General features: G+C 49.1%; 1 protein-coding gene across 1 annotated transcript in view; it reads left to right on the forward strand.

The window, feature by feature from the left end:
* DAPK2 (death associated protein kinase 2) overlaps positions 1-20,583 on the forward strand; it is an 84,471-nt gene that overhangs the window by 29,485 nt on the left and 34,403 nt on the right. Inside the window, exon 2 of the mRNA XM_058665700.1 lies at positions 2,483-2,704. The gene's annotated coding sequence lies outside the window, so the exon portion shown is untranslated. The remainder of the gene's footprint in view (positions 1-2,482; positions 2,705-20,583) is intronic.

The raw sequence follows: 20,583 nt of genomic DNA on the forward strand, positions 1-20,583 counted from the left end.
GAATCTGGCTAGGGACCTTGGCCTTCATGGGGGCTCCTCCTGTACTGACTGAGTGAAGGCCAGGTGAGTGGTGTTGCCTGGTACTTGGCTCCTTTGGGAAGGAGGAAGAACAGCCGTGCCCACCTCTCTCACAAGGAGAAAGTTCAGGCAGAAAAGCAAACACTTGATGTTATGAGAGCAGGAGGAATTTTTCAAATGCCTGTTTCCCATGTAAGACCATGGACTGGCTGTATCAGCGTGGCCCAATCAACTTAGCAGGACTTTGCAAGAGCCCTCCTGCCCTTTCTTGATCCTTATCCAAGCAGCAGAGGGCAGGGCTGGGATCTAGGCCACTGGGGTGCCAGGCCCATCCCAGCTACCTGTGTGCTGTGGGAATGGAATCTCACCACTTCAAACCTTTCAACTCCACCTTCCCCAGCTGCCAAGTGCACACTCAGGCAGCCGTCAAGACACTCGCCAGGCTCTGCCACCAGCCCTCTGTGCTGTTGGAGGGAGAGGAGAGGGGTGTGGCTCTCCTGACACGGAGACCCATGACCACCTGGGGCTGGAGGCTTTGTCCAGGGTTTGCTGGCACCTGTGAAGGGACATGGTGTCCTCAAGGCCTCAAGTATCTGTAAGTGGCCACTTGTGTCAGAGGTCATTCTGCATGTGTTCACTTTGGCTTGAGAGGCTTCACTTCAGGCAACTTGCATCAACCCCTTGTGTGTGGACAGCTCCAAGTCAGTATTTTTTTAAAGATTCATTTACTATTGGAAAGGCGGATCAGATTTATGGAGAGAAGGAAAGGAGAAATATCCTCCATCCACTAGTTCACTCTAAAATGGCTTCAATGACCAGGACTGAGTTGATCCAAAGCCAGGAGCCAGGAACTTCTCCTGGGTCTCCCATGTAGATGCGGAGTCTCAAGGCTTTGGACCATCCTCTACTGCTTTCCCAGGCTATAAACAGGGAGATAGATAGGGAAAGTGGAGAAACTGGGACATGAACTGATATCCATATGGGATTCCAGTGCTTGCAAGTTGAGGTTTAAGCCAATTGAGCCATAGGGCTGGGCTCTATTTTCAGCCTTAGTAGCTGAGATGTGAGGGCCAGTGCCACCCAGACTTCCCTTGCCTAGTGCAGCCTCCAGGGAACAGCAGTCTCCCCAGAGGTTCATCTGGAGCTGCCATCTGTCCCTCTGGTCGCTGCCCCTTTACTGCCCAGCCCAGAGTAGATGCTCAGATGGGTCTGGGTGCATAGAGGAGGAGAGAGACATGAGTTTAGGTTTGGTGACATCTCAAAAAGAGCTGTCATGAAATCTTGTGTCAGCAGATCTAGGTGTTATCTTCAGCAATTTGTGGAAAAGACATCTTAGGAAAAAACTCTATATGGATTTCAATTATTGCTGCCCCCATAGGAAATTCATCTATGAACTCCATTTCCATGAGCATTTTAAGTGTCCTCATATTCTTTGCTCCATTTGACTTTCTTATTGCTGTCACTCAAGTCCTTTGGGACTGTCTCACTAAAGATTATTCTGATAACAACCTGGTGATGAGGCAGGGCTATTTGCTGAGATTGGGGCAGATGCTCAGAGCACTGACTGGCGAGTCACTTTTACCCCAGGTTGCTCAAAGTGCATCCTTAGCCTGGACTCTGGTGGACCGTTAGGAGGGCTTTACACTGAACCATAGCATTCTGAGTTATCCAAGAAGTGGAAATTTGGGCATAGGAGGTGGAATTAAATGGAAGACAAGGTGTAAATGGTGGAAAGAGCATGGGAGGATTCCCAGGAGAGGTGGCCACTGGCCATCTCCAGGGGGCTTACATCTGTCCTGCCGATTACCTGAACTGTGATGGAGAAGCACTTGGGGGACTGCCAGCCCTGCGGGTGGGAAGACCTTGGAACACCCAAGGGTGCTGGCTCAGGGCTCTATGGATATCTGCACTGAAGGGTTCCCAAGGCCCAGCCCTGGGTGCCAGTGCTCAGTCTTGATTCCTCTTAACTCTCCTGGAGGTTTGTGGACAGTGGACTGGGCTGGCTTTGAGGCCTGGGTTTGCTGTTAACTCTATGATGACCTCAGACACATCATTTGACCTCTCCTTGGTCATCAGTTGTCTGTTTTTACAGCCGCAGGCTCACACTAGTGCTCTTGCTGGGATGATCTGGGATGACCAACTTTGTAAGGCTGCCTCCAGTATAGCCATGCTGACCCAGGCTGCTGCTGGACATGGCACGGTCATCTGGGAGATACTCAACTTCAGGTCTGGCTAAGGCTTTGTCAGCACAAGGCTATGTCATCCTGACCAAGTCCACCTCTTTCTAGGGCGCTAGCAAAGGCTTCAAGGCAAGGAGAGGAGATGCAGCACCTAACCCATCCCAGTTACTGTTCATCAGTCATAGGCAGATGCTGGAAGGTGACATGATTCAAAGGACCTTGCATTGGCCTTTTCCCCAATGGCCGCTGTGATGTTCTCACTGTGTGTGTCTGTGTGTCCACAGTGGTCAATTTGCCATCGTGAAGAAGTGCCGTGAGAAAAGCACAGGCCTAGAGTACGCAGCCAAATTCATCAAGAAGCGGCAGAGCCGGGCCAGCCGGCGGGGCGTGTGCCGGGAGGAGATCGAGCGGGAAGTGAGCATCCTGCGGCAGGTGCTGCATCCCAACATCATCACTCTGCACGATGTCTACGAGAACCGCACTGATGTTGTACTCATCCTTGAGCTGTGAGTGGGGTGCTGAGGGCCCACAGTGGGCAGTGGGGATGGGGAGGGCTGGCAGGATAGGGGAGGGTGGGTCCCGGTGGGCCCCATGCCTGGGGAGGGTAACAGCAAGCGGACCCAAGCAGGAGAGAGAAAGAGAAAGAGAGAGAGAGAGAGAGAGAGAGAGAGAGAGAGAGAGAGAGAGAGAGAGGAAGAGGAAGAGGAAGAGGAAGAGGAAGAGGAAGAGGATAGAGGAGAGGAGAGGAGAGGAGAGGAGAGGAGAGGACAGGAGAGGAGGATGTCAGATGATGGACAGTTTCCCTCTGCCATGGAGGCTCCCATTCGCTTTGTGGACCTGGGCCAAGGGAGAGGGGGCTTGCTGAACCACAGTGGGACACGGGGCAGTGGTCTGAGTAAGGCTTCCACTGCATCCTGGGGGCAAAGAGACACGGAGCCATCTGCCTTTATCATCTCGTTCTGACCATATGAGACCAGGCTGAGGGAGGCATATGGGACACTTGACACTTATGTCCCATATCAGAGCTCCTGGGTTCAAGTCCCCATTCCTCTTCAGTAGTCTCTGCATGAGGCTGAGTCCCTCAGTGTTCTCATCTGTAGAATGGGGCTAAGAAGAGCAGCAGCACCATTAAGAGGATTGACTAACCCAAGAAGAGCTCTTCACAGTGAAGAGCAGAGAAAGACTTAGTCACTTTTCGGTGCTAGCAAGATGCTACCCAGAGATTGGGGGGGCGTGGTAAGAGATAATCTGATGTTTGAGGTCATTCTAAATTGACAGCTGTCCTAGGCTTGGCAGGGTGCAGCCTGGAGTAGCAAACAGAAATCTGTGTACTCCTGTATATGATTCCTCACATCATCCACACCAGGATTCCAGTGTATAAGACTGTCCGCCCTCTCCCCTCCCCCCATCGCAGCCCCTATCATGTCCTCCATGTCCCTCCCATGAACCTCTTGAGCCATTGAGCTAGTTTGCACCCACACCTGTCCAACCCAGCCAGTGAGTCCCCCAGGTGCGGCCAGCCCTAGGTGTGGCCTGCTCTGAGGCTGAGGATTGGCAGTGACAAAGCCCCCACTTTGATGGAAGGGCCACACCCCTTCTTTGAAGTCTAGTATTTTAAAGAAGAAACCAGATGAAAAAAATATATGACTTTATGGAGACTAAAAGAAATTACGTCAATAATGCAAAACCCAAACACAGCAATCTCATTTTTCCATGGGTTCTCCCATCTTTATCTATTTTATACAACCATGGTCCAACTCCTTGCTTTCCTTTTTCTCTCCAGGTAATATAATTCCGTAAACAGTCTTTTTACTTTTGCCTGAGTGGTTTGTCTACCACTGTGTCCCTACTGTTGAACATTTGGTTTGTGTTACCTAGTCTTTAACCATTCCAGAATCTACTAAAGATCAGCTGTCATCCCACCAGTTTCTCCTTCTCTTTGTAATTCTTTTACCTAAATTTCCAGGAGTGACTAAGTGAAGGGATGCTGGTTTGAGGGCTCTTGATACTTTCAAAGGCTGGTGTTGGTTAACCAGTACCACTTGTAGCATAGGTGTGTTTCTGTTTGCCATCATTTGTGCCAGTCTTGGGTCATTGACTTTAAAACATGTCTCATTATTTACCGATCGTTATAGCTATACCCTGATCGTGTGCTGTCATTTTAATTACTGGCGAGACTGCCTGCTTCTCCTGTTTGTGGTTGCTCAGTAGTTGAGTCTGGACTGTTCAGAAGATATGTACACACTTCTCAGGAGTGGAGCTGCACCTTCCTTAACATCTGTCCTCATCCTGGGGCTCCTGGCTTGCGGATTCTGTCTGTTCATGGTTTCTTTTTCTTTTGTTGAAAAAAGCATTTATCTTATTTATCTGAAAGGCTGTGCACCAGAAGATCTTCCATCAACTGGTTCACTCCCCAAATGGTTGCCATAGCCAGATCTGGACCAGACCAAAGGTAGGAGCCAGGAACTCCGTCTGGGTCTGCGACCTGGATGGCAGGGGTCCCAGCTCTTGGCCCATCCTCCACTGCTTTCCTGGGTGCATTACCCTCAGGGGAAGTGGAGCAGCTAGAACTCAAACCTGCATTCCCGTACAGCATGCTGGCATTACAAATGATGGCTTAACGCACTGTGCCATGATGCTGCTCATGTTCAGTTTTTCTGTCTCCTTTTTCCCATCCAAGCCAGCTCACTGTCCTCAGAGTACTAAGGATATATGAGATTAGAAAAGACCCCAGCAAGACTCTGCTTCAACACCTGTGGTCAGGGTCTGAGGGCAGAGGGCTCTTCCAGGACAGGTGTCAATAAATAACCTTTTGTGTTCAGATTTGGTGACTTGTGTTGAGTGACCAGAATTCTTTGGCCTCTTGGTCCTCCCTGTGCCCTAATCTGTTGGTGGGTGGCCCAAACTTGAATCTGGGTGTTTGTGGATACCTACTCAACTATTCAGCTTCAGGTTTTATGGCAGAGTGTACAATGAGGTCCTACCTCCCCAGCCCAGCTGTTGTTCTGCTTTCTGCTGGGCAGTCCCAGGAGCACATGCTGAGCCCTGAGTGAAGTCCCTCTCAGCTGTTTTTGTCTCATCTGTGACATCCTTGAAGCAGCTGCCTTTGGCAGTGGCTGTTAAAGGGATGAGCAGCATTGAGTTGTTCAGATAAGTTGACTCCTATATAGTAGAAAGAATGTGTTCAAAATCCCAATAGAAGCCCAGTGCTGTGGCCTAGTGGCTAAAGTCCTCACTTTGAATGCACCAGGATCCCATATGAGCACCGGTTCTAATCCCAGCAGCTCCACTTCCCATCCAGCTCCCTGCTTGTGGCCCGGGAAAGCAGTCGAGGACGGCCCAAAGCTTTGGTACCCTGCACCCACGTGGGAGACCTGGAAGAGGTTCCTGGTTCCTGGCTTCGGATCGGCTCAGCTCAGGCCATTGCAGCCACTTGGGGAGTGAACCATTGGATGGAAGATCTTCCTCTCTGTTTCTCCTCCTCTCTGTATATCTGACTTTGTAATAAAAATAAATAAATCTTTAACAAAAACAAAAAATAAAAAAAGAACAAAAAAAATCCCAATAGAGGTGTCAGTGCTGTGGTACAGTGAGTTAAGCCGCCACCCGCAGTGCCAGCATCCCTAATGGGTGCCACCTTGACTCCTGACCACTTTATTCCCAATCCAGCTCCCTGCCAGTGTTTCTTGGAAAGCAGTGAAGGATGGTCTAAATGCTTGGGTCCCTGCTGCCCTCCTGAAATACCTGGATGAAGTACCTGGCTCCTGGCTTTGGCCTGTCCCAGCTCTGGCCATTGCAGCCACTTGGGGAGTAAATCAGTGGACAGAAAATCTCTCTCTGCATCTCCTTTTCTCTTTACAACTCTGCCTTTCAAGTGAACAATAACAAAAAAAAAGTTTCTTTAAAATGAGTTTATTGGACCCTCTCAAAAACAAAACAAAAAACCTAAAAAAATCAGAAGCTCAGTAGATCAACTTGTGCTATGTGTGAACATCGCCCTGAATTGTGCGTGTCTGTCCTGCATGTTGCAGGCCCCTGACTGCTTTGGGCCCATGAAAGTAAGACCCTGGCAGGTGGCAGAGCAGGAGGATGTAGGACATCAGCTGCATCCTCCCTGCCATCAACCAGATCGTGGGCACCCTCATCCCCAGGGAGTCCCAGCAGGCAGACCTGACTGGAAGGATAGCAGAAGCCACACTAAAGAGTCGTTCAGAGGTGGTACTCCTGGGACCCTCTGGGAAGAGAGGAAGCTGCTCTCTCAGGTTGGGCTTTTTCACCTATAAGCCGAAGAGATTGGGGAAGTGAGAGGGTAGGAGACAGGATGATCCTAGCCTTGGGTTTTTGCACTGGGAAGGTCTTGGAGGGAAGTATGTTGTGGGAAAAAAACAAACAAAACCCAGCCTCCTCTGCTGAGCTTTGTAAAGAGGTACTCTTCTTTGGTTTGGATGTCCTGGGACTGATGGACAGGGTTCTGAGCTTTCTGGGTCTGTGCAGGAGCATAAGCCATGGCTGCAGTGGCTGGCCCTTTTGTCCAGGTCTCCCGTAGGCCTGTGGCCCCAGGTGATAGAATGCATCTCCAGTGATAACATATATTTTACTTACAGTAGGAATTATAGGCTTGTTCTTTTAGTTATAGGATTTGCCCTGGCTCAGAGAGGAGCAGGGCTGGGATCTGAGTGTTGTAGCAGGAGGCCCTGTGAGTTAGGAAATTCACGAAGGATTCTGTACGGGTCTCTTGCACTGCCAAAGTTTTTCTGTCTGTGATGTAGAGCATTCTTTATCGTATTGATCTTCTGAACCCTTTATCTCTTCCCTGTGTTCTTCTGGTCCACAGCGACTTCTACTAAATTTGTTTTTTGTACTAAATACTATGGGAGTTAAAATTGGGAAGAGAGACAGATGACAAAGTACAGGGCAATGAGGCTATGGTGGCTGCAGCTAAGAAGGACTGCCAGAGTGACTTTGAGTGCTCCTCTTTGTGTGAACAACTCAGGCTTTGCAGCTTGGAAGGAGCAGGGCAGAAGGACATGTCATGGCCTGGCAGGAGATCTGGGTTGCAAGCCTAGCTCTGCTGCTCCCTGGCTGTATGACCTCAGGCAAGCCATTTGCTCTCTTGGCACCTGCTGCTTTATCTGACCAGTGGGAACTTCTTCTTTTGGTGAGTGAGTGTTTTTGGGAAAGCACCTTGCACAGCTGGCAAACTTGAACCCTAAGTCAAACCCTTGTCCACCTCTGCCACCCCAGCAAGGGCAGGTGCCTGGCCTTGTCATCAGGGCCTTTATTGAGGGCCTCAGAGCACTCATCCAGCATTGATATCAAGATCCCTCCCACTCCCAGCTCCACCTGCAAGGTGCCGTGAGAAGGTTTCTCTCTCCAACTTCGCAGGAAGAAAACCTGAACTCCCACACACTCCACCCCAAGGTATAAGTTGAGTCTTTGTTTCTGAAAAATTGAGGCCACTGTCCTGGCCCTTTGACCCCCAACTACAGAGTCTACTCAAGGTCACTCCTTCCACAGTGTCGGGTGCTCCAGGTTCCAAGCCCTGCCTTCAGTGGGGACAGCCGTGGGTCTGGGGCATGGGATTCACTCACCAAGCAGACAGAGAGTAAGCTGTGCAGCAGCCACTTCAGGCCACATCTGGCCGTCGGAAAGGTTCTCAGATATCTCCAAGATATCTCACTCTCTGCACCCTTTCCTCTCCCCCTTCTCGCTTTTATTGCCGTTCTCTTTGATTTGTTGGAGAAACGAATTTAACTTGTTGTGTTGTATATCATACCAGTCTGGATTAACTTATTCCTTCCTCTTGGTGGTATGTTTTTAAGGCTTATTTATTTGAAGGGGGAAGGCGATATGGAGGAAGAGAGGAAGGGAGGCAGGGAGGGAGGAAAAGAGAGGGAAGGAGAGAGGAAGGGAGGGAGAGACAGAGAGAGAGAAAGGAGAAAGGTTCCATCTGCTGCTGGTTTATTCCCCAAATAGCTGCAAAAACAAGGACTGGACCATCCTAAAGCCAAGAATAGGAACTCAATCCTGGTCTCCCACATGAGTGACAGGAACCCAATACTTGGGCCATCTTCTGTTGCCTTCCCAGGCACGTTAGCAGGATACTGGATTGAAAGCAGAGAAGCTGAGATTTGAATCAGTGGGTGTTGTAAGTAGTGGGTTAATATACTGCTCCACAACACCAACCCCTTACAGTATTATTTAACTTGTTCCTCCATCCCCTATATTTCCTGCAAACTAGGAGCTAATTTTAAAGAATTCCTCCTTATTGGTGCTGAACAACAGAAATGTAATTTGTATTGCATACATAAAAAACAATGTGAATTAGTTAAAATAAGTGCAAATTAACTTTAACAATAATTTAATCAAAATAGACAAAGTATTATTTAACATGTCATCAATATAAAAAGTATTCAGATATTTTACTTTCATTTTTGCACACTAAGCCTTCACAGACTGGTATGCGTTTTGCATTGCAGCCCATCTCAGCTTGTATGCAATGCCATGATGAGAGCAAAGTGCAATCTTACCAAACCCATCAAGTAATATTTGTTTAATGAAAAATTATTTTTAGCACTTCAGTCTTTAAACTTACATTAATTAAAGCTAAAATGTGAAAACATTTCCTTTTGGCAGAGAGAAAGCACTCCTGTCTGCTGATTTTCTTTCTCTGAATGGCTGCAACAGCTAAGGATGAGTTGAGCCAAAGCTGGGAGTTGGATATTCCATCTGGGTCTCCCACATGGGCAGTAGGAACTACTGAAGCCATTGCTACTGCCACCTACATTAACAGGATCTACATTAGCAGGAAGCTGGAATCAGGAACTAGACATCAGGATTAGATCTAGATTCACAGATGTGGGACACAGGCATCCTATCTGGTATAATAATTATTAGGCTAAGTGTACATCCATAAACAACGTGTAAAATTCAGTTTCTGGGGTCCAGCATTATGATTCAGCAGGTTAAGTTGCTGCCTGTGATGCTGACATTGCATATCGGAGTGCCAATAGGAGTCCTGTCTGCTCTGCTTCTGATCCAGCTCCTGCTAATGCGCTTGGGAAAGCAGTGAAAGATGGCCCAAATGCTTGGACCTCTGCCACCCATGTGGGAGAAAAGAATGGAGCCTCAGGGGCCTGGCTTTAGCCTGGCCCAGCCCTGAGTTTTGTAGCCGTTGGGGGAGTGAACCAGCAGATGGAAGAGCTGTCTCTGGCATTCTCTCTGTGTCACTCTAATTTTAAAATAACTAAATCTTTTAAAAATAAAATTCAATTCTCAGTGTACTAGCCATTTTTTTTCAGGTACCCAGAAGCCACTTGGGCTCATTGCCACTCTGTGGGCAGCCTGTGTATGGGACATGCCCCTCACTGTGGGAAGTTCTGGTGACAGGCTTAGGCTGATTCAGTACCAGCTTTTTAGGTCACGATACTTGGCTGGTGCTGCTGAGTCCGTCGTGTCTGATTGTTCTTCTCATGATGCTCAGGTTCTGAGTCTGTCTGGGTGTGTTCCTGGACATTTTTGAACAAAGGTGAAAAGCAGGTTGTGATGCTCTATATTTAGGGTGGACTGGGGGTCAGGGAGCAAGTCCCCAAAGTGAAATAGAACCATGTGGCCATGTAAAAGTGTTCAAAGTGTGAGCCAGGGCTTGAGATCACTCTGTCCAAATTTGAATGCTAGCTGTTCTGCTTACTGACTGCGTGATTGTGGGCAAATTGTTTAACCTCTTTGAGATGCTGTTTCCTTAACCATGAAACAGGAAAATAATAGTCCTTAGCCCCTAGATTATTGCATGGTTAAATAATATCATGTGCATAAATCATGTAATAGAGTAAATGTTCAATGAATATGCATGATGATAATAAATATTACTCACATGTCATTATTTATTGTAAATGTTACCCATTTCAAGGCCTCACTGCTGGAGAATCTGATTGGGTAGGGTCTATGGTGGGATCCAGGAATCCTTGTGATAAATAAGCTCACCAGATTATCCTGGGGTCCTGGATGCACTGGCCCAGTCTCTCCCTGGGGTCCTCTCTCCCAGCCTCACGCTGGCTGCCTATCCCAGTGTCTGTGATAGAATCAACAAGCCCAGCTGTATTGGCCGGAGTCAGCAAGCCAAAGTCCATGGTAGAGACTGCTTTTGCCCTGTTTGTCTGTATTCCTGTCACAGCAAACATAGTATGTCAGAATGTAGGATGTAAAAAAAATAGTAGCTGAACATGATATTCTAGAGCCTTCAGAGATTAGTATAATTAATGGAGCCACCTTTTATGAAATCAGAAAAAGGAGACTTGAGAGGCCATCTTGCCCAATCTGCCCATTGTGTAGGTGAGAAAATTTGGACCTAACTAGAGAAGGGGAGTGTGTTGACTTGGTCAGTGACAACACTGGAGTGGAATCTAAGTTTTCAGTTTCAGTTTGCCCCGCTGTGTTGTCTGCCATTTAGACTAGAGCATTCTATCCGTGTGTCCTTCCTGCCTCTAGAACTTATGTCCTTCTCGAATATGAGGAGAATTTATTCCAACTGAGTAGATCCAACATTCTGAACTCACTCCTGCATTAACTCTGAGGCTGAAAGCTCAGTGTCTTGTCTACAGGGTCTCTAAATCACTTATGGGTCAAAGTCAAGATCAGACTCGTACCAAGGCAGGATGTTCTGCAGCTGTGACCCTGTGCCGTCTGATGTGGATGCATCTCTAGGGTGCAGTGGTGGCACAGGCATAGGAGAGAGATGTTCCCATTCTTTTCTTTTTTTTTTTAAGATTTATTTATTTTTATTGCAAAGCCAGATATACAGAGAGGAGGAGAGACAGAGAGGAAGATCTTCCGTCCGTTGATTCACTCCCCATGCAGCTGCAACAGCTGGAGCTGAGCCAATCCGAAGCCAGGATCCAGGAACTTCTTTCCAGGTCTCCTACACACAGGTGCAGGGTCTCAAAGCTTTGGGCTGTCCTCGACTGCTTTGCCAAGCCATAAGCAGGGAGCTGGATGGGAAGTGGAGCTGCTGGGATTAGAACCGGCACCCATATGGGATCTCAGGTGTGCAAGGCAAGGACCTTAACCACTACGCTATGGCACCAGGCCCAGATATTCCCATTCTAAAAGGGACAACTAGAACAGAAGACAGCAGTGACGGGTCCCACGCCAGTCTAACACTCTGCCCCCTCAGCCCACTGGGACAGCTTGTGTTTCTTGCCACTTCGTGTAGCTCAGTTCCTGTGGCTTTGTTGGGTAAGACAGCCCTGCCGTGGCTGTCTGTGAGTTGGAGTTTCTAGTTGGTGTTCTCCTGGATGGAATGCAAGTGCAAAAGCTCTGCTGGTCTGGAGTCTTGAGGGCAGCCTCACCCCACAGCCCCACTGGGTGCTGTCCCAATGGGTGCTCTTCATGTTGGCTTCTTCCCCAAGGCAGTTCTCTGCCCAGGGCTCCCCAGCTCTCAGGGACATCCAGGTGCAGGCAGCCATGCCTCCACAGTTTTACTTGACACAGGGCACGCCACACCAGGGCCTTCTGGGAGTTGCGCCTGCTGTGACTGAGGAATGTGGCAACAGGATCTGAGGAGTCGAGTCCATAGAGCAGGTGCCTGGGTAGGGGAGGCTTTTCCTTTGATGTTGTTCTAGCTCCTGGACCCTAGTAGCATGAACCTGTGGGAGGAGCAGCAGTTACCTTCAGCCCAGGTCCTTCAAGATGACTTCCTGGGTCATCATTCTATTGTCTTGGACAATGGGTCCCAGTTTCTGGTGGTGACTCGTTTTCATAGTCCTGCTAACACGCCCCTCCCTTCCTGAAATCACCTCATTCCCTGGAAATGGTTGATTCATAGTAATCTCCTTATCAAATGATACTTAGCCACACCTTTGCTCTCTAGCTAACCCATGATCTTATTTTTGCCAAGAGGCTTAGAATTGCTTTCTCTCTCAAACGCTAGACTCTGTTCCCCTGAGCTCAGAGGGCGGAGTGCTGAGCCGGCGGTTAAGGTTATTCTCATCCAGACTGGCTTGGGGCTTGTCCCTGCTGTCTCCTTTCCCACCTCTCACTTTTCGAAGGGAATGTTTATCCTACACCTGTTCCACCATTGTCTCCTGGAAGTACTTCACATTTTTCTTCTCTTTGGATGAACATTTTTTGTCCTTAAATAATTTTGCTCTTTTTGAATATTACTCCGATCAACAGGAACCAGAAATCAGGCCATTCCTTCAACATCTTCCCTACAAATTTCCTCTGCCAAATATCCCATTGCATTAGTTACCAGGTCCCACCTCCCACAAGACACAGTCTAAGTTCTCTGCTACTTTCTAACAAAGGTGGCCCTTTCTCCCCCTGTCTACAATGTGTTCCTCATTTCCACCACAATGGCCTCTGTCACCATATTTTTGCCAACGTTCTATTTATAACCACTTAGGTTTCTCACACACACACACAAAATTCAGAATCTGGGTCCAGCATTGTGGCACAGTAAATAAGCCACTATAGCAGCAACAGTCCATTTTAGAGTGCCAGTCTGAGTCTTGGCTGTTCCACTTTCGATCCATTTCCCTACTTATGTGCCTGGGCAGGCAGCAGAAAATGACCACCACATGAGAGATCTGGTTTGAGCTCTTGGCTTTGTCCTGGGCCAGCCCTGACCATTGCAGTCATTTGGGGAGTGAACTATTAGGTTAAGAAAGTGATTGAGGGCCCGGCGGCGTGGTCTAGCGGCTAAAGTCCTCACCTAGAATGCGCCGGGATCCCATATGGGCGCTGGTTCTAATCCCTGCAGCTCCACTTCCCATCCAGCTCCTTGCTTGTGGCCTGGGAAAGCAGTGGAGGACGGCCCAATGCATTGGGACCCTGCACCCGTGTGGGAGATCCGGAAGAGGTTCCTGGTTCCCGGATTCGGATTGGCGCGTATCGGCCTGTTGCAGCTCACTTGGGGAGTGAATCTTTGGACGGAAGATTTTCCTCTCTGTCTCTCCTCCTCTCTGTATATCTGACTTTGTAATAAAAATAAATCTTTACAAAAAAAAAAAAAGTGATTGAGAGAGAGAGACTTTTAGTTCAGGCAGTTTTTTTTGTTGTTGTTTTTCTATTTTTATGTTGATTTTTTTGAATTTTGTAGTATAATTTCATCTAGACTAGAATTCCTCCCCAAACTCCCCCCCCCGACAGATGTTCCCCATATTGCTACAATAGTATAGCCCTTCATAAGGAGTCATAATTCCTTCAGTCTCTTATTTAAGTGTGCAGAGTTTCATTATCAAGGGATAGAGTCTAACGAACTGCTCCCTGACAGGAGATAGCCCAAGACCACTTCCACATGGCCGGATGACCACGTGAGGGAAATGGCCACTCAGGATATACAGCACTGAGCTTTTACACATCTTAAGCACAGGGGTTGAAAGAAGTTAGTTGCAGTTCAGGTTGCACATGTGTGTGACGGTGTAGCAAGTGACCTGTAGCTCAGGGTACTCATCGGTGGGCTGAGACAAGGCCTGAGTGGTTCCTGTAGGGCATTCCAGACATTCCCGAGGAAATAAGGGCCAGGATTATCCATTGTGACCCATTCCTGTGGCAAGGAAAGAGCAGCGCACCCAGAGGCCCATTCAACCCCTGCTGCTGTCTGGATGCATCCCCAAGATGCAGGCCAGGGGGATGTTGCCCTCCCGGATGCCTGGAGGAGGGCAGGTTCAACACCCTCCCCCCACCCCATAGCAGCCTGGCCTCCTGCTGCGCAGAGCTGACTGGGCATGGTCCTCCCCCACCGATGTCTTGCAGAGTGTCTGGAGGAGAGCTCTTTGATTTCCTGGCCCAGAAGGAGTCGCTGAGTGAGGAGGAGGCCACCAGCTTCATTAAGCAGATCCTGGACGGGGTGCACTACCTGCACACAAAGAAAATTGCCCACTTTGATCTCAAGGTCAGTAAGGGGAAGCGGGGGACCAGAACTGGAGCCTAAGGGAGCCAGGAGAAGCCTGGAGCCCACTTGGCCTTCCTTGTCTTACCCTTGCAAACCCTGAGCTCCTGGCAGAGAAGTGATGCCAGGGAGAGTCCTTTGTTGCATCAGGCTTTCTGCACATATAGGCTGCTCCTTGCTTAAGCCAGAGGCACCTGATGTCTGTCCTGGAACAGGTGGGATGTAATTTTTAAACAAATAGACTAGTAGACTGGAGACTTGGGATCTGACACATTTTACACCCTGGAGTATCTCAGGAGTCACAAACAGTCCAGGCTGGGCACCATCAGAAGGGATAGTTGAAGTTGATGGGCTGCCCAGAACTCCCCTAAGGCCCAGCCTCTCTTGACCTGAACCTGCAGCCCAGCAGAGACTCCTGGCTGCCCTCACTGACTCTGACCCACACTGTAGCCAGAAAACTGCTGCCGGGCCAGTGATCATTTGTGGTAACTGATAGTCAGGGTCAAGAAAGTTCATTGTGACCACATGGGATGTCATAAAGCAAGAGTGTGGGCAACAGTAGAAAGAACAGTTCCCTTAGTCACCGAGTTCAACTTCAGCCTGAGGAGCCTTTGCAAGACCCAGGATACACGAAGCCCCCCTGCTTGGGTCTGTGACAAGTTTACATGGAAAAACGCATTCACTTTCCTCTCCAGAAATGCCTGTGGTTTTTCAAGCACTGTGCTTGGTGCCTGAGGGTTGTTGTAGGTACAAAATCAACGGTGGTTCTATCTGGGTTTAGTTCCTCTTTCCAAAAGGGAACTTGGTGCAGAAGATAGAAAAGAAAGATTTGCAGCTCTTAGTTCTGTGATGATGGAAGCATGGGGTGGGGAAGCAGGGAGCAGGGAAGACCCCAAAGAGGGGACATCTAAGTCAGATTGGCTCTCAGGGCTTGCTAGAAGAGGTGTTATAGGAGTTGAATCCTGAAGGACCTGCAGGAGTTAGCAGAGAGGAAGAGAGGACACGCAGTAGTGTGTATGATTACTAAAAGGATGTAGCTTTCAGGGGAAGTGCAAGCAGAGAGAGGGTGTCTGGGACAGGTTGCAGACAGCAGGGGAGGAAGCTGAGCCAGGGAGCTGTGCTGGTCCTGAGAATCACAGGCTACAGGTGCACAGGGAGGTGAGAGAAGCAGGTGTGGGCCTCAGGACACTGCCTCTGGCTGGAAGGATGGACAGAATGGGGCCAGCCTGGAGGCAGGGCACTCAGCTCAAAGGCCAGCCTAGGCAGGATGGAGGGCTGGTGAAGGCTCCGATACAGCAGTCAGTTGGAGTGCCGTTAGTGCCCACATGGGTGTGGAGGTGAAAAGCGGGCAGAACCCATATGGACACCTACCTTCTGGCCTGTAGGTCTGGGTCAGAGTGGGCATGGTGGGCCTCACGGTAGTTGTGCCAGGGTGCAAACTCCATTAATATGATGGCATCCTCCCCACACCTCTCACTCTGGTGGAGCGATCTGCTGTGTGCTTGCTTAGCATGGCCCTTCTCCCATGCACAGGGTCATGACATCCTAGATCTCTTCTAACACAAGATATCTTTTTAAAAATTTTTACTTCTTTTTATTATTACCATTGTATGATGCAGTTCCATAGGTCCTAGTACTTCTCTTATGCCTTACCCAATTCCCTTCCCCCTCACTGAGTCCCTATATCATTACTATAGTTTTTTCATACACAGTCATATGTCCATCATTGCGGGCATGGACAATGGCAGAGTCCAGTATCCTATTGTCAAGATATCTTGCCAAGTTCTGCCCCCGGAGTCCCAGGGTAAAAGTTGGGTTCACCCAGACAGGCCTGCCTAGGTTGCACCCAGTTCTCCCTCCTAGTGACATGATAGGTGCTTGTGTTCTCAGGTCTTCCCTGGCTCTAGGGACCAGCCTTGAACAGACTTCTTGTCTCTGTTGGGGCTGGTAGAGGTAGGGGGAGCTGCTTCATGATACATCTATGGTGGCTTGCTGTGGAGAGGGGAGGGTTGGTCTGCCCTCAGCTAGATTGGGGGTTGCGCCCCCCTCTACCCCATTCCAAGTTATGTGGGGTCCCTGATGTTTCAGTTTTGATGCTGATCTGCCTGGCAGAGCAGTTCTAAGAGCTTTAGAGACATTTGGTACTGGATATGGCATGGGTGCCCTAATCATAGCTATTTCCCTTTGCAGAAGGCAGGAACAGACAGCTCTAGGCATGATGTGCTGGGTGCCCATAGCCTAAGGGAACAAGCCCAGCCAGTGTGGTCCTCAATTGGCAGCCAGATGGGAACGGTCAGTGAGGTTTCGTCTGCACATCTTCCTTGACCTGGAGGCAGTGTGAGCGGCAGACAGGAGTTGTCTTCCACTCATGGTCACATAACTGCAGTTTTCTGACTCTCCCAGCTGTGTGTTCTCTGGCCCACTCCCAACTGGGCAACTTCAGGAAGGAAGAGGGAACTGGAACTTAGAAGAATGACCTCATGGTGGGGGATACACTTCCTGGAGCAGTCTTAAGAAAGACAGGTCATGGCCTGTTCTTGCCCAGTGGCCTGGGCATTGTACATATGATAAACATCGTAGGATAAACATTGTCCTGGCCTGCAGGAGTTTCTTGCCATGCCTTCTCCCTGCCTCAGGCCTCAGCCATCCTCCCTCCTACACAGGGCTGGCCCCGGGGCCACAAGACGCCAGCTCTGTGCTCTGGCCTCTTCCCATCCTGGTTCAGGATGCTGCTGCTGGTCCTCCTCACTTCCGCCCAGGACTTCCTGCTCACCCTCAGAGACCCTGGAGAAAGGCCATTTCCTCCGGATAGCCTCAGCCATCCTTACCACTTCCCAACAGAGTAACTACGATTGGATTTCACCTTTTTGCTTCTGTTACTCTTTGTACAGACTTCTGCTGCTGCGAACATTTATCACCACGAATCCCTGTCTGCTGCACATCGTTAATGGAATGGGTGTGTGAATGAATGAATGAGTGCCTGGGTAGGAGTCCAGTGCATGCGTGATACTCAAGGACTCTTTCCTATTTCACCTGGAGATTGAAAACAAGGTGGCAGGCAGATTTCAAGTCACTGATGTGAGCATTTGTTGAAGGCCTATTGTGTACCAGAGGGTAGCAGATCAAGCAACAAAGGACATGATTGACTGCCTTCAGGGACTTCCAGGGGACTGGCTGGGGAGGCTGCCTGGAATCAGAGCTCGCCAGTTCTCACCAACAAATGCCCACCTCTTTCCCAGTGTGTGCTCCCTGCTGCAGCAGAGTGGGGACTGTCCTGGCGTGTGCTGGGAAGTCACTGCAGGGAGGCCCTGAGATGTGGGTGAGGTGTTGAGCATGGGTGGTGCTGCCCAGTGATTACCTGCATGGAAGCGACGCTGAGCTGAGTGCCCCTCAGGACCAAGTAGCACCCACCTGCAAATCACAAGGAAATGGGGCTCAGTACCTCAGAGGAACTGCACCTGGGTACATAATCCCAGTACAAACCAAACGCCTAGAAGGCGTTCTATGTGGCTTTGGGTTTATTTTGGACTGGGGGGTTTTCACCTTTGGCGTGTGTCTGGCTCTCCTTTCTCCAACATTTACCTTTATCTTTGCTCCAGGCTGATCCAACTTGAGAACTGAGAAATAAAAGGAAGGTCTTGAGTCTGAAGGGATGTTATTGATTTTGTTATATAAAAAATTGTATTCTTTTAAAAATCATTTATTTTGATTTGAAAGATAGATTTACAGAGAGAGGAGAGAAAAAGAGAAATCTTTCATCCGTTGGTTTACTCCCTAGATGACTACAATGGCTAGAGCTGAGTTGAGCCAATCCAAAGCCAGGGGCCAGGAGCCTCCTCTGGGCCTCCCATGTGGGTACAGGCCCAAGGACTTGGGCCATCCTCTGCTGCTTTCCTAGGCCGTAGGCAGGGAGCTGGAACAGAAGTGCAGCAGCCTGGACTCAAACTGGTGCCCATGTGGAGTGCTAACAGCACAGGTAGAGGATTAGCCTACTATGCCACTATGCTTGCCCCCCACATCTGTTTTCTCTTAAGTAGTAGGTAACATGGCTTTATTTTGTGTACAAAGCAGTTGAAAGTCAGAGAGGTTAAGTAACTTGCCCAGATTCACACGGGTGATGGGACTTGAATTTAGCCAGAGATGAAACCCTGTCAACAGAGTTGGGAATCACCAGATTTCCTTTCACAAGATGGTAACGCTCCAGATTCCTTACTTCTTTAGGTCCTACCTTTAGTAAAAGTAACATGTGTAACTGATTTTATTTGAAAGGTTGAAGCCAGGAGCGTGCTACCCTATTGGTTTCTCCCATCCAGGTAGCAGGGCCCCAGGTACTTGCTGCCTCCCAGGGCGTGCATGTTAGCTGGAAGCTGGAATCAGAAGCAGAGCTAAGATTGCAAACCCAGGTACCCAATATTGCCTGCGGGTGTTCGATGCAGGGCCTTTACCACTGCACCAAATGCCCTCTTCCTGTAACACTGCCTGTCATCAGCTCCATCCAGCCAACTGATTCTCAGGGGGCACTTTCTTTGGTTTTTGCCACACCTTGTATCAGTGGCTACCCCAGAGTAACAGTTACCGGATGGAGGTAGTTCTCACTACAATACTGGTAACACTTTTGTTCACATTAACAAGGAGGGCAACAATGATAGCCCATGAATGTCTCTAGTGCTTTCTTTGCTGAATCAGATTGTGGCTACTAGAAGTGTATTTCCTCCATTTTCTCTGTTGTTCACAAGATGTAAGCTACAAACATAACACTTAATCTGTGTTAAGAGATCTCCTCCATCACTCTCTTAAGTGTCAAGAAGACAGTAAATCCAGCCCTGATTGATGCTACTTGCTAATACCCAGGGTATAGCTGGATCTGCTATGGCCCCAACGTGACGCCACATGTTGGAGCTGGGCAGAGGTATGCAGGAGCACCTTCTGTAGTACTGACACCTGATGATGCAGCTCCAAAAGGCGACAGTGACAAAAAGAGCACAGAAAACACGCAGTTGTAGTCTTGCAAAAAAAAAAAAAAGTCATGCGTTTTCAGTATTTATACTTTTTGACATAATGTGTTTCAATTTATATAATGCCATTCTTGCTTATGTGAAAGGCACAGATTCACACACACACACACACACACACACACACACACACACACACACACACACTTGTGGAGACAGAGATCTCAGAGATCTTCCACTGGTTCACTGCCTCCTCCCACCTCTCCCTCCCCCTCCTTCCCCTAGTACCTGCAATAACAGGAGCCAGGACTGGACCAGGGCTGCTCCTTGTTTTGAAGAACAGCTGTTTCACAACTAGTCCCAGAATTCCTGCACGTGGAGTAATTCCTGCAAATCTGCTCCCAGGACCCCTGGCTCTGTGAGGCTCCATGGACAGAAAGCCTCCTGTCCACAGGGCAGTGCTGTCCTCAGGCTGAAATGTGGGGTTATAGCAGCTGTCATGATGGTGGCAGCCAAAGTTCATGAGCAGTTACTGGAAGCTGGCTGTGCTCCACTTTCTCTTTGTATATTTAACAGCTCAGATACATGAGGGGCTGGCACAATGACTCCGCAGGCTAATCCTCCACCTGCAAGTACCAGCATCCCATAGCATGCAGTTTGTGTCCCAGCTGCTCCACTTCCCTGCTTGTGGCCTGGAAAAACACTGGAGGATGGTTCAAATCCTTGGGATCTTGCACCTAAGTGGGAGAGCTGGAAGAGGCTCCTAGCTCCTGACTTCAGATTATCTCAGCTCTGGTCACTGTGAACTTTTCAGGAGTGACCCAGTGGATCATTCCTCTTCTCTGTAAATCTGCTTTTCCAATAAAAATAGTTAAACAACAACAACAACAACTCAGACACATGAGAACCCCACAAAGAGGATTCGGGTTATGCCCATGGTACAGAAAGGGGAGATATCTCTTCTGAACCTCTAATCCTATTCGTGGTTCCAATTTGCAATCAAGGGTCCCAAGACTGGGAGAAGTAGGTCATGTCCCAAGATCTCACAGCTGGCCTGGGGCAGGAATCGACCTCAGACCCTGGGCTGTGGATGCTAGGACACAAGGGTCCCACTTCCTAACAGAATTTGTTTTCCAGGACCTGTGCTGGTGATGGAACTTAGATGCTCTTGGTGTTTCCCTGGGTTCCCAGACATTCCAGTTGGTGAGGAGCACAGCCTGGTTTCAGGGGTTGGGGGAGTGGGAGGGAGGAGAATGCTCAGGAGGTCACTAGCCAGGCCCAGGTTCCTCGCTGGCTAGGAGGGGCTCCAGCCATCCTGTCCTCACCCAGCAGTGTCGTGAGTCCAAGGAAGGAGGTTGCACTTATCATGGGAGCACAGACCAGAGGGCTTGTGCATTGACTGGCCCTGGCATTGAAGACTGTTGGTCTTGTAATGGTCTTGAAAGTGTCGTTGCCCAAAGGTAGTGCAGTGAAGGTCAGGGCCAGGCCATGGCCTTCCCAAAGGGAGGATGCCATGAGTGGGTGACCAGAGGCTGTGGTTGAA

This window comes from Ochotona princeps, chromosome 6 (genome assembly GCF_030435755.1).
Source record: "Ochotona princeps isolate mOchPri1 chromosome 6, mOchPri1.hap1, whole genome shotgun sequence".
In the NCBI taxonomy this organism is placed as follows: Eukaryota; Metazoa; Chordata; class Mammalia; order Lagomorpha; family Ochotonidae; genus Ochotona; species Ochotona princeps.